This window comes from Silene latifolia, chromosome Y, assembly GCF_048544455.1.
Source record: "Silene latifolia isolate original U9 population chromosome Y, ASM4854445v1, whole genome shotgun sequence".
NCBI classification, from domain to species: domain Eukaryota; kingdom Viridiplantae; phylum Streptophyta; class Magnoliopsida; order Caryophyllales; family Caryophyllaceae; genus Silene; species Silene latifolia.
Genome location: NC_133538.1, coordinates 475,143,866 through 475,156,630, shown reverse-complemented (window position 1 = coordinate 475,156,630; position 12,765 = coordinate 475,143,866). Strand labels below are relative to the sequence as shown.

Genomic DNA, 12,765 nt, shown 5'->3' with positions numbered 1-12,765 from the left:
GGATGAATTGGGATATGAAAGAACCCTGAGTATCCATCTAGATAACATAAAAACTTATGAGAAGCTAACCTTTCTACCATCTTATCAATGAAAGGAAGGTGAAAGTGATCTTTCTTTGGGGCGGCATTTAGCTGTCTATAGTCTATGCTCATCCGCCAACCAGTCACTACTCTGGTAGGTATCAATTCGTTCTTATCTTTCTTGACCACAATATTCCCTCCTTTTTTAGGAACTACCTGAACTGGACTCACCCACTTAGAATGACCAACAAAATAGATAATACCTGCATCGAGCAGCTTCATTACCTCAGCCATCACGACATCCTGCATTTTCTAGTTCAGACGGCGCTGCCCTGTTTGCAAGGCTTGTGATCTTCCTCAAGCTCAATTCTGTGCATACAAATGTCAAGACTAATGCCCTTAATGTCATCCAATAAATAACCCATGGCCTTCCTGTTTTTCTTAACAACTGCTAACAAAGCGGTCAGCTGATTATCATCCAATTTAGCACTAACAATGACTGGATATTGCTCTGTATCATCTAAGAAAGCATATTTAAGATGAGAAGTAAGAGGCTTACGCTCAGGTAGCTTTACCTCTATGGCGCAAAGAGTATTTATCTTTTGTTCCACTCTCTCTCCCTCAGCGTCGGTGAGTTCACGCTCATCTAATGCAGCTTCTAGCAAATCCAACACAGCGTCATTGTTCTTTGATTTATATGCACACTCATCCAAAAGCATCAAAGCCTCTAGTGGATCCTTTATAAAAGAACCCGACCAAAGCTCATAAACAGACTCGTCAACAATATCAACGGAATAACATGTATCCTCTATCATTGGCCGAGCTAGTGTACCAGGTAAACTAAAAGTGATCGCGTTATCCCCTACTGCAAGAGTGAAACGCCCGTGTTTGATATCAATAATGGCCCCAGCTGTACATAAGAATGGTCTTCCTAGTATAATTGGGGTCCGGGTATCCTCAACTATGTCTAAAACAATAAAGTCCACTGGTATAAAGAACTTGCCTACTTTAACAGGCATGTCCTCTAAGATACCCAAAGGTCGTCTAACAGATCTATCAGCCATATGTAAAGTGATGTTAGTCATTTTAAGGTGACCCATATTAAGTTTCTTGCAGACAGAAAGAGGCATGACACTGACACTGGCTCCTAAATCACAAAGAGCCTTATCTATCACTTTGTTTCCTGTGGTACAGGTAATAGAGAAGCTACCCGGGTCTTTCATTTTTGGCGGAGCTTTATTAAGAAGTAAATTACTAGACTCTTCCATAAATGCAACAGTCGCGAACTCACTAAGCTCTCTCTTACACGTCAAAATGTCTTTCATAAACTTTGCGTAAGTAGGTATCTCGGTAATAAGTTCAGTAAAGGGGACGGTTACCTGAAGATTCTTGACCACGTCCACAAACTTACCGTACTGTCGCTCGACCTTAGCATCTTTCAGGCGTCCTGGATAAGGAACTCTGGTAGCAATAAGTGGGCCCACGACCTTCTCTTTACCTTTGACAAAACGTGACATCTCCGTTGCAGGGGAAAACAACACGGTAGTGGAATTAGGCTGTGAAATAGAACTTCCGCTGGCACAGGTGGTCGAGCGAGCATTGTTCCCACTCGATCGAACACATTCTTTAGGAAAACCACTCGATCGAGGAAAGTAGCCCTCTCGATCGAGTTCATCAAATTTAGCACATTTCGATTGAGTGCATGAATCACTCGATCGAACATTTTTGTTGGGCAAGTTACTCGATCGAGATGAATGATCTCCTCGATTAAATTCGGCAATTTGAGCCTCTCTCGATCGAACATAGGGAGTGTTCGATCGAGTACCTGTGGAGAGAATATCACTCGATCGAGGGGAGGAGTATTCGATCGAGCTATCTGACGATGTTCAGCAGGGACATCGTTGCTGAACTCATCAAAATCAATATCCGGAGTCTCATCAGCAGTTACAACATCATCTTCCTGTAATTTCGGTCCATCGTAAGTAAGACCACTTCGGAGATTTATGGCATTGACCGGGTCACATGGAGGTAGGTGATTCACTTGATTTTGCGAGAATGAAGGACGCGCAACTTGTTCTTGCAACTCCTCTATAGCGTTTACATCTTTGTCGGACTTCTTTCCGAACTGAAGTGTTAAGTTCAGAACCAAAGACTTCAACTCTGCTAGTTCTCCAATTGTATAGAGTGAATAACCTGTTCGTGGCATTGGTTTAGAAGGATTGGAGGTACTTGTCATTGTCAAATCCTCATATAGCTTAGAGAATGGCACTCCTTGCTTTAATTTTTGATAAGCGCGGACGCGCTCTACATCTGCCATATAAGTAATAGGGTCATGCCCCTCCGTTCCGAATCTACCACAAATCACCTCCTGCTCACTTATGTCATAAACTTGTTCATGCACACCCGTAGTTTGTAAAATCTCCGGACTATCTAACCTTCTACTGGGACTTTCCACCTCAGCTACCGAAGATTCTTTACACGCTCACCTCTTCTGGGATTTCCATATTCAGCTACATGGATGGCCATTTCTTCAATAAGGTGCCATCCTTGATCATCTGCAACATTTTTATGGAACTTCCCTTTGGCTGCGTTATCAAGTATGGCTCTCTGGTCAGGATACAACCCATTGTAGAACTGGGTACATAGGAACCAATGTTTGAAGCCATGATGAGGCATAGAACGGACAAGTCTCTTGAACCTTGTCCAAGCCTCATTCAGATCTTCTGTAGGCAGTTGCTCAAATGCAGTAATTTGCCCTCTCAACGCATTAGTGCGCTGTGGTGGGAAATATCGTCTGTAGAAGGCTAGAGCAAGGGAATTCCAGTCAGTAACACCGGTAGCTTCCCTGTCCGAATCTCTCAACCATTCCCGGGCTTCATCAGTCAAAGAAAAAGGGAAAAGGGCTCCCTTAACCCTATCTTGTGTCACCCTAGCAGCTAAAGGAATGGTGGAACAGTACTCTGTAAAAAGCTCTATGTGCTTAAATGGATCCTCGCCAGGCACCCCCTTGAAGAGATTTCTCTCAACTAGTTATATATAAGATAGGTGGATCCCAAAGGTCCCTGCATCTGTAGTAGGAAGCAATAAGCCTTTAGGCAGAGAATCCATCGTAGGTTCTAAGTGACTAGCGATATTAGGCATCACAGCAAGAAGAGTCTACAGAAGAGCAGGTACGACAATTTTCTCTTCTAGAATAGATTCCCTGCAACACTAATAAAGCACTGAAAAAATATGAGATCAGTCTAAAGGAATAGATTCCTTGAGACGAGGGACAGACTTAAAATAAACAACAAAATTACGCCACCTCCCCGGCAACGGCGCCAAAATTTGATACCGTAGTTTAGTAGCAAAAAATAAATACCTATGTACTACCAACAGAAGTCAGCGGTAAGTAGGGTCTATCTCCACAAGGAGACGGGAAAATATTTGCTAAACTAAGTCCGTCTAAGTCACAATTTCTTGGGGAGGTATTTAAATAATTGTTCTAATCTATGGAGGTTAAAAGAGAGAAATAGAGTGAGAGAAATAAAGAAGAGAAATGATAACGATCAAGCAGAGAGGGAGTAGCTAAGACAGTTGGGTCACCATCATTCTTAAGAAATGCAATCAAGGGTCTCAGGTCAATGCAAATCCGATCTACAGGGTAGTGAAAAGGTCCTTCCGGTCCGCTATTCGCCTTAAGACAGTTCTAACTTAACTTCCGCCCTCATTAGAATGCCATAATGTTCGTTAGAGGTCATACCTTTCCCAATCTTCTGATCTAGGTCAAGGTCTACCGTGATTAATTACCTAGTTGTGTCGACTCATGTAGACAAGAACAATTATATGTAGCGATTAACAACATAGATTCAATTCGCATCAAGTTTAATCACCTATTTCACAATTTCCTTAAAATCATGGCTCCCCTATGTCTTAGCAAGAGAGATTAGCTATGCATGATTATCGAGTAAACAACAACGATACATAAACTATAGAAATTCGACATGGATAAAAGTATAAAAAGAGTACAACAACAACAGAGATAGAGAGAAGGAAAACAATAGAACACAATGATTGATGAAGAATTAAGAGTAGAGTAAGAATACTGATTACAAGGAGAGTAAAATCCAAAGTTAGGGTTCAAGAGCAAAAGTTCTCATAGAATAAGAGAAAGAGTCGAAGGAAGGGAGAAGGGAAAAACCTCGGAGTTATGACTAGCGTTATAACCTTATATTCTAATTACAAAAGGAAATCTCGCGAATAACCAAAAATCCGCATAAAACACCTAGGCCCTCGATCGAGTGAATTGAAACCACTCGATCGAGAGGAAAACTTGACAATCTGTATGATCGAGAAAAGATGGAATTCGATCGAACACTTTGATGTGACCATAATTAGCGCAAATTTAGCCCCCGAATTAGCCTTGCTCCCATGCTTTTTAGTGCATATTTGGGTCATTTATTGTCTTTAGTTCTTTGTTTTGCATATTCTTTGATATTTTGATCGCTTGGTAGGAAAGGAGTGCAAATCTTGCATTTTCATGGCAAAATAAGACTAAATTGATTGAATTCAATGACCAAGCATCAAGGAGAGACAAGATTAGAAGGCCTTTGTACATATGATAGTAGATGAGCAATGTTGAGAAATGATCCTTGCATCCCCGAGGAAATCCCCAAGGATTTTATGAAGAAAAGGAAAGAAAAGAAGAAGAAATAGTGCTGAGCTACAATCCGAGCGGATTGTCCACAATCCGTCCGTCCTCCACAAGCACAATCCGTGCGTCTTCCTCCAAAGACGCCCGGACAGCAGCCACAGAATCCGCCCGGATTCTCCTGAAGACGCCCGTCTTCCCTCGCCCGAATCCGCCCGTCCCGACTCTAATACGCACGGATTCCAAAGATGCAGTAAATTTCGTCTTCTCCAAGATACAAAGAAAGAAGCCCTTCCTTCGAAAAATACCGGCTCCTCCCTGCTCAATCTAAAAAGTGTAATTACTAGTTTAGCCTTTAGTTAACCCTAATGCATCCACCTAATTTCCACTATAAATACCCCATTAGTCTAATTAGAAGAGGATGTTCTTCTTATCAATAATTAGAGTAGTTAATATCAATCAAATCTCTATTTAGTATTGTAATCAACAATTAATCAAGTTCTAATACAAGTTTTATTTCCTTAATCTCTCTTTTGTTCATCCTTTATTTTGGGTAATTGAAGATTATTTGGGTTATTATTGGGAGATTGACAACCTCTCAATCAAGCATCAAGTACTTCTTTTATTCTTTGCTTTATTATTGGAATCATTAGTAGGTATAATTCTCTTAATCCCTCTTTAATTATTGTTAATTACTTTCATTTATTCATCATGTTTCCTTTTGTTGGTATGATTGACAACCTTGCTAGCATGATCAACATAATAATCAGTGAGTAGTGACCTAGCTAGGGTTAATGGGTAATTAGGGGAAACCAACATGGGGAATGATTCATGCTTAAATTAATATGCTTTCATGGTTTATTTGCTTGCTTGTTTTAATCTCAACTCATGCACATGTTATGTTGATGAAATGTGAGCCTATGAATCCTTGCATTTTTTTACCCATCACCTATCTTTTCAATGAGACTTGTAAGACATAAACCAACTCGAGTCTCATTAGACCATGCATGTTGTTGAGTAGGGAAGACTAAGTCGACTTGTAGGTTTTGTACAATCTAATCGATTCAGCTACGGGACCCAAACTTTCCTAGGATTGTAAGATATAACCCAACTCAATCCATCACAACAATAATTGCTTGCTTATAATTTGAGAACATGTTTGTATGATCAATTCCCATGATTCCCCTATGACCCCATGACACCCTAGTGCTTTTTATCAATTGTTTACAACCCTTCTATTTCATCTTGCTTATTTACTTTCATTGTTATCTAGTTAGTGACCTTCTACATCAACCCAAATTATGACACCCCTAAGACACCACTAGTTTCAATAGAAATCTCATCTCAATTCCCGTCCCTTGGGATCCGACCTTTACTTGCCTCTTTACTAATTGTAAAGTTGTTTGTGAAGCTATAAATTGTGTTTTGATTCGGACGTGACCCAACGACAACATCTATTAAATTGTGAACACGAAACGGACCGATCACACTTCAGAGGATGGCTATCCCGATCGAGTAACAGCAGAGCTCGATCGAGTGATTCTTCGATGATAAAGCATTCGATCGACCAATATGGGTAGCAAAACTGGTCGATCGAGCTATTTAAGCACGGGTGGACACCTTGGCACCTTCCGAGGCCACTTTGCGCATCTCTAAGTGACAGATTCCGAGCTCCGATTCCTTGTTCTCCCAAAATGCATGCAATTATGACAAGTTCTGGCTTGATTTCGCTCCTTTCTGGTTCCTACCTGCCATTATACAAGACAAACCCAAAGTAGCATATTTGGGGACATTTGTAGCTAGATGCCACATAAATAGCACAGAAATACGTGTAAAAATGAGGTAAAAACCTTATATAAAATACACGCATCAAAACCCATCTTATTTTTCCTTTTAATTTCTCCCTAATTAAATTTGTAATCTTTCTTTAATCTTAATATACAAATTTCTCTCCTTTCATTAGCTTACAATTAGTTTTGGGTTGTAATTTTGGAAGGCAAGAAGACATTCATCCTTCATTTTTCAATCCAAGTTTGCTCCTTTAATTTAAGTTGGTATATTTCCTATCTTAATTTCACTCTATCTCAATTCTTTACATGTTTTTCATTTCATCTTATTTTGTTTATTAAATCTTGTTGCTAACCATGTTTGGCATGGCTAGTATTGGTGTATTTGTGTTTCTTGTGTTAACTATGTTTGAGTAGAATTAGTTTAGGGTTAAAGAGGGAGTTTGGGTAAACATGAGGGATGATAATGAGTTTTTACACTTGCATATGAGTTAAAAATCGAGTCTTTACACACATGCATTGAAGGTGTTCGATGAAATGGGTGAATGAAAGTTCATACCTCTCTATGAATTTTGCGTAACATTTCATTACATGAGAGGGAATAAGAGTGTTTGATAGCATGTATGTGATGAGTTTGACATAATATGAAAGTTTTGTGGTGAGTTTAAGGTGACTAGAAAACTAGCTTCGATTCCTTGACCGAAACCGTGATCCAATTCTCGTAGACTTTTGCATTTCGCTCCCCCTACCTAAATGAACCCGAAACCGTAGCATTTACTCTCTTTGTTTTCGTGCTTGTTTGTTTGTTTAATTTAAGTTCTTAGATTATTTTTTTAGCATAGTATCCATTCACTCTTGTTGTGTCCGACACTAAACTAGAACTTGTGACAAAGACTTCTAGCCTGACCCCGCCATCCTTGTGGTTCGACCCCGATTTATACTACTTAAATTGGGTAACTTTACAAATAGTTTTTGGTACCGGAAGTGACAGCAAAAACCGGTTATCAAAATATCGCCGTTGTCGGGAATGGTGCTTTGTTAGATGAAAGTCTTAGTTTAGTTTTGGGATTAGTCATTTTATTGCTTTTGAGAAGAAGAACAAAAATATTTGAATATTTGAAAAAGAAAAAAAATATGTTGTTTGTTTACTTGCATCTTTAGTTATAATTGTTAGTCACTTTCATTTATAGTCTTGCATTTAGTGTCTTGTATTTAGTGTCTTACATTCTATAATGTCTTCATCCATGTCTTTACGTGATATGTAATACCCGTAATTTAATAAGAATAAATAATGTAATTCACATAGTTAATTAATAACATTTATAATACTAATTACAACTAAGGCGTTTAATTATATAATAAAGTATGTAAGTAAGTCGGGAATTGGACCTAACTAATCATAGTGCAAATGGGCCATGTGACCGTGTAGTATGAGTAAGGAGGCCGAGTTATATGAATATGATACGCGATTTTGTATCGGGATTTATTAATAAATAATTAAGGAATTTAATAATAAGTAAAGGTAATAATAAAATTAGTAAGTGGAAATCCTACTTATGGTAAGACTAATATTGGTAATAATTACATTGGTAATTCCCATAGAAAGTAGAATAAGGTAATAGTTCTTTGTTTCCTAATTGACCTCATATACTCTCTAAAATCAAGACTATAAATACCTTAATAGTTGAAACACAAATCATAAAAATAGAAGAAGGAGTTTTAAGATACGGAAAGAGCAAATAAAGCGATAAGAGGTAGGATCGTCATAACTCATGTTTATATCGTCTTAATTAATTAAAGTTATCATTAATACATTGTATGGACCATAGTAAACCGTGCCAACAACCTTAGTAGTTGCCCTTGATCGTAGTGACCATAATAGGACCAACCGTGACCTTTTTCGACCATCGTAGGTGGCGGTTTTAGCGTCTAAAGGAGGTGGTGCCGTGAGCTTTAAGACGGATGGTGTAGCTTGTGTGGTTGTCATATGAGCATGAGACTTGGGGGGTCGGTTAGTCGGCTAGGGGCGGTTCTATTGGTGGTGACGGGGTGGTGAGTCGTGGTGGTTTGTACGGTGGCTGTCGTGAGAGTGGTTGTTGCGGGTTGTGTCTTTTATACGGGTCATGTGTCGTGTATGAGGAGTCATGGGTTGTTATATGGAGTCATGCCAAGTGGTGGGATCACCGGAGGTCAGAGGAGACCACGGTGGTGGCTCTTGGTGGTCGTGAGGTGGCATAAGGTAGTAAGGGAGTGAACGGGTTAGTTGTATCGGGTTTTCGTGGGGTTCTTTATGGCGTCGGGTTGTGTGGTGTAGGTGGTTGTTTAGCTGGTGGTTAAGGGGTGCTTGGTGACGACTGGTGGCAGGCTAGTGATGATGGAGATGGGTGGTGTTAGTGGTGGTTGATGGTGTCGGGTTTGGTGGTTCCAAAAGGGATGTGTACACGGGTGGTAGTCGTGTATAAGGGAGTGTTGTTGATTTTGTTTTGAGTCGGGTTTTTAATTGGGTGACTCGGGTTTAATATTATAATCCTTTAATAATAATAAATAATTAAACAATAAATAATAATAAAATAAGATATTTAACAATTAATGAAAGATTATAATATGTATGTTAGGTGACGATTTGTGAAGGAAGTATAATTGGAATCGGTTGCTTGATTATTGGATTGCTTTAAGCTGCTTAATTGGATTTGCTTGGGATGTGACTCTTAATTGTGCACATTTATTCCCCTAATTGAACCTATTTTGCATACTAATATAGCATTTCATGGCCATTTTATCCGTCAATTCCTTCCTATTTTGCTTTCCTAGTGCATTTTATATATCTTATAGGAAAAGAGATAATGATGCGGAATTCCCATCTCTCGCACATATTCGGAAGCTTGTTGACTATCTTGGATGGACTAGTAGGAAGAAGAGGCAAGAATGATGACCAAGAATGTAGAAATAAAGAGTATATCGAAGGATCATATGCTTAAAAGCAAGGATGACGAGAAAGAAGCCATTACAAGAAGAAATTGCTCGGAACCAAACCAAGATTTCGTTTTTGGCTCTGAAAGTATGCTACATGAAACGGCGTCGAAAAATCAAGTGGTCTAGGCTTTTGAATCACTCCAATAGGAGTCCGGATGAGAAAATGACGTCCGTTTTACAATCCGAGCTGAAATGGACAAGCTGTCCGAGGATCCACGCGTCCCGAGACTTAATCCGCGCGTCCCGAGCTGCTTTGCCATTTCAGAAGATCCTGTCCCAGGATCCGCGTGTCCCGAGCTCAGGATGAGCATCCCAGACCTAGGATCCGCGCATTTCCCTCAGGACTTGCAAAGCTCTACTCAACACTTAGCATTGTTATTTACTAATCTACCCTTGCTTAACCTAATGATGTACCACTATATATACTCCATTTGTAATAACCAATTGAACCAAGTTCTCTTAGATTAGATTAAGCTTCTTTAGATTAGACTAAGCCTTTATTAGGAGTAGATTAGAATAGATTAGCATTTAATCTTTCCAAAAATTACATATTAATCTTTTCTTAATCATTGTTTAAGTTTATTATTATTGGGTAATTGAAGATTATTGGGTTATTATTGGAGAATTGACAACTCTTCATCAATAAATCAAGTTTTTTTCTATTATTCTTTGCTTTATTATTTGGATCATCTCATATAGGTATAGACCCTTTTACTCTTGTTTAATTATTGTTAATCACATCATTTATTCATCATGTTTTGCTTTGTTAGTATGATTGACAACCTTATTAACATGTTAAACTTGATCATGAGTGAATAGTTCTTTAGCTAGGATTAATGGGGAATTAGGGGAAACAAACATGGGGATTGATCTATGCTTAATCTAATATGTTTTCATAATTAATTTGCTTGCTTGTTGTGATTTCAACTTATGCACATGTTATGTTTGATGAAATGCGAGCCTATGAATCCTTGCATTTTTTACCCATCTCTATCTCTTCAATGAGGCTTGTAAGATATAAACCAACTCGAGCCTTATTAGACCATGCATAGAGTTGACTAGAAAGGATTAAGTCGACTTGTAGGTGTTGTACAGTCTAGACGACTCGGCTCCGGGACGCAAACCTTTTTAGGGATTGTAAGATATACACTAACTCGATCCCATCGCAACAATAAATGCTTGCATATAGTTGAGAACATGTTTGTATGATCAACTCCCATGAATTCCCGTATGATCCCATGACATCCTAGTATCTTTATCATTTGTTTACATCCTTTCATTTTATTGCTTACTTTTCATTTCTTTCATTAGTTTAGAATCAATCAATTCCCATTTCAATTGTGACAACCCCCAAGCACAACTACAACTAGATTGAACAATTTGAGTACTCCCGTCCCGTGGATCGACCCCGACTTGCTTGCTATGCTAGTAGTTGGGTATAAATGTGTTTGATGGCAGACAACGACCCACTCCATCAGCTCGCCAGGTAGGTTAACTACTCGACTTTACTATTATGGTAATTGGAGAATTGTTGGAAGATGGATTATTGTTACAATTGTTGTCTTGAGCATATCGTCGTCATTGTTGTCTTGAGCATATTATTATCATTGTTGTCTTATAAGCATATTATTATACCGTTGGTTGGTTTTCAGTTGTTGATTGGGTATGAAAAATATTGACATTGAGATTGGCATGGCTATTGAGATTATTTGGTCGGTCAGGCACGAGGATGTGTAAGTGTCGTGATCCTGTACGGTATGATGGTCGGACAGGCATGGTGGCGTAAGGAGTGGGCCATGGTCCTGAGCAGTACAACGCGTGTGGTGTCGGATTGAATACACCGTGTGGTGTCGTGTTTGGGTAAGGTGTGTGATGGTTCCACGGTTGAGCCGTGTGCTTGTGTGTGACAGTCTTGATTTGAGCTTTTATCGTATCGCATTGTTATTATTTTTTGGTTATCCTACTCAACCTCGTGGTTGACAGTGTATTCGTGTACAACTGTGATGAACCATATTAGGGAGCAGATATTGCAGGTCTTAAAGATTAGCTGACTTGGGGAGCTTACAGGAATGCCTGAGGATTGGCCAGTCTACCTAGAAGTCTAGACCACATAGATTATTTAACTCACTTGTTTGTCTTCCATTGCGAGTTGTATTTAAATTGTATTAAGTTTTAGTTTGTTTATGTTGTAATAAACATGTGTTCACTAAAGTTTTAATAAAGTACTTTGGTTTGTTATCTTTGTTATTCACCACCTCAGGAAACCGAGATGGTAACGCTCTCATTTATTTGGGATGTCTAGCTAAAGGCTCTTGGATAAATGGGGGTGTTACATGATCATAGTATACTCGATTCAAACTTGTTTGCCTCTTCTATTGATATTGGGGAGGATGTGGAGCTTCATTTGCATCCGGATTGGGTTGAAATATTTCAAAAAGATGTGTTTCTTTGTTTAACAAATGAGAGTATGTTGGACCATTTAGAGAGATTTAATAGAAAATGCATTTTGGTGAAAAAGAATGGTGTCTCCGAACATGTTTTAAAACTCATGCTCTTTCCTCATAATCTTGGGGATGGAGCCGAAAGATGGTTATATTCTCACCTTCTTAGCACATTTTCTACTTGGGATGACCTTGCCCAAGTCTTTCTTACCAAATATTTTCCACCTTCTAAAACCGCCAAACTAAGAAATGAGATCTTTACTTTTCAACAAGGCGAGTTGAGAATTTAACTGAGGCTTGGGAAAGGTTATAAGAATTTTTGAGAGCTTGCCCTCATCATGGGATCCCAATTTGGCTAATCACACAAACTTTCTTTAACAATTTGCATCATGCCGTTAAAGAATTGATAAATGCATCGGCCGGAGGTGCCTTTGATAGTTTGGGTGATGATGAGGCAAGATGTTTGCTTGAGAAAGTGGCTAAGACGGATGCTAATTATGGGTTTGGGAGAGTGACACGATTGATTGAACCACAAGTTGAGTTCGATTCTTCCTCTTATGTTCAAAATGTTTAGCACAAAAGTGTTAACCCTCCCACCATAATTGAGAAGTATGTGTATGCATTTTCATTTTCATATTCTTGTAATACATGTCGTTATTCGGAAAATGATTATTGTGCTTGTTCTTTATATGCATCCCCACCTCCCATGTTGATGAATGTGATGAATAATGAAGATAATATACACAATGTTCAACAATACCATGCTCCCTTTCACCCAATGGATTCTATGCATGTTATTACTTCATCAAATTATGTGTTATACTCCCCAAGCCCCCATGAATGATTGTTTGATAAGTGATGTTGATAACTTGAATTTCTTTAATCCCTCTTGTACACCACCTTATTCTCCACCT

General features: G+C 38.9%; 1 non-coding gene across 1 annotated transcript; it reads right to left on the bottom strand.

The window, feature by feature from the left end:
• Positions 1 to 12,090: 12,090 nt before the first annotated feature.
• LOC141635046 (small nucleolar RNA R71) lies at positions 12,091 to 12,196 on the bottom strand. Its single transcript, XR_012539754.1, has one exon. It is a non-coding gene; the product is annotated as a small nucleolar RNA R71 (small nucleolar RNA).
• Between the last annotated feature and the right edge of the window lie 569 nt (positions 12,197 to 12,765).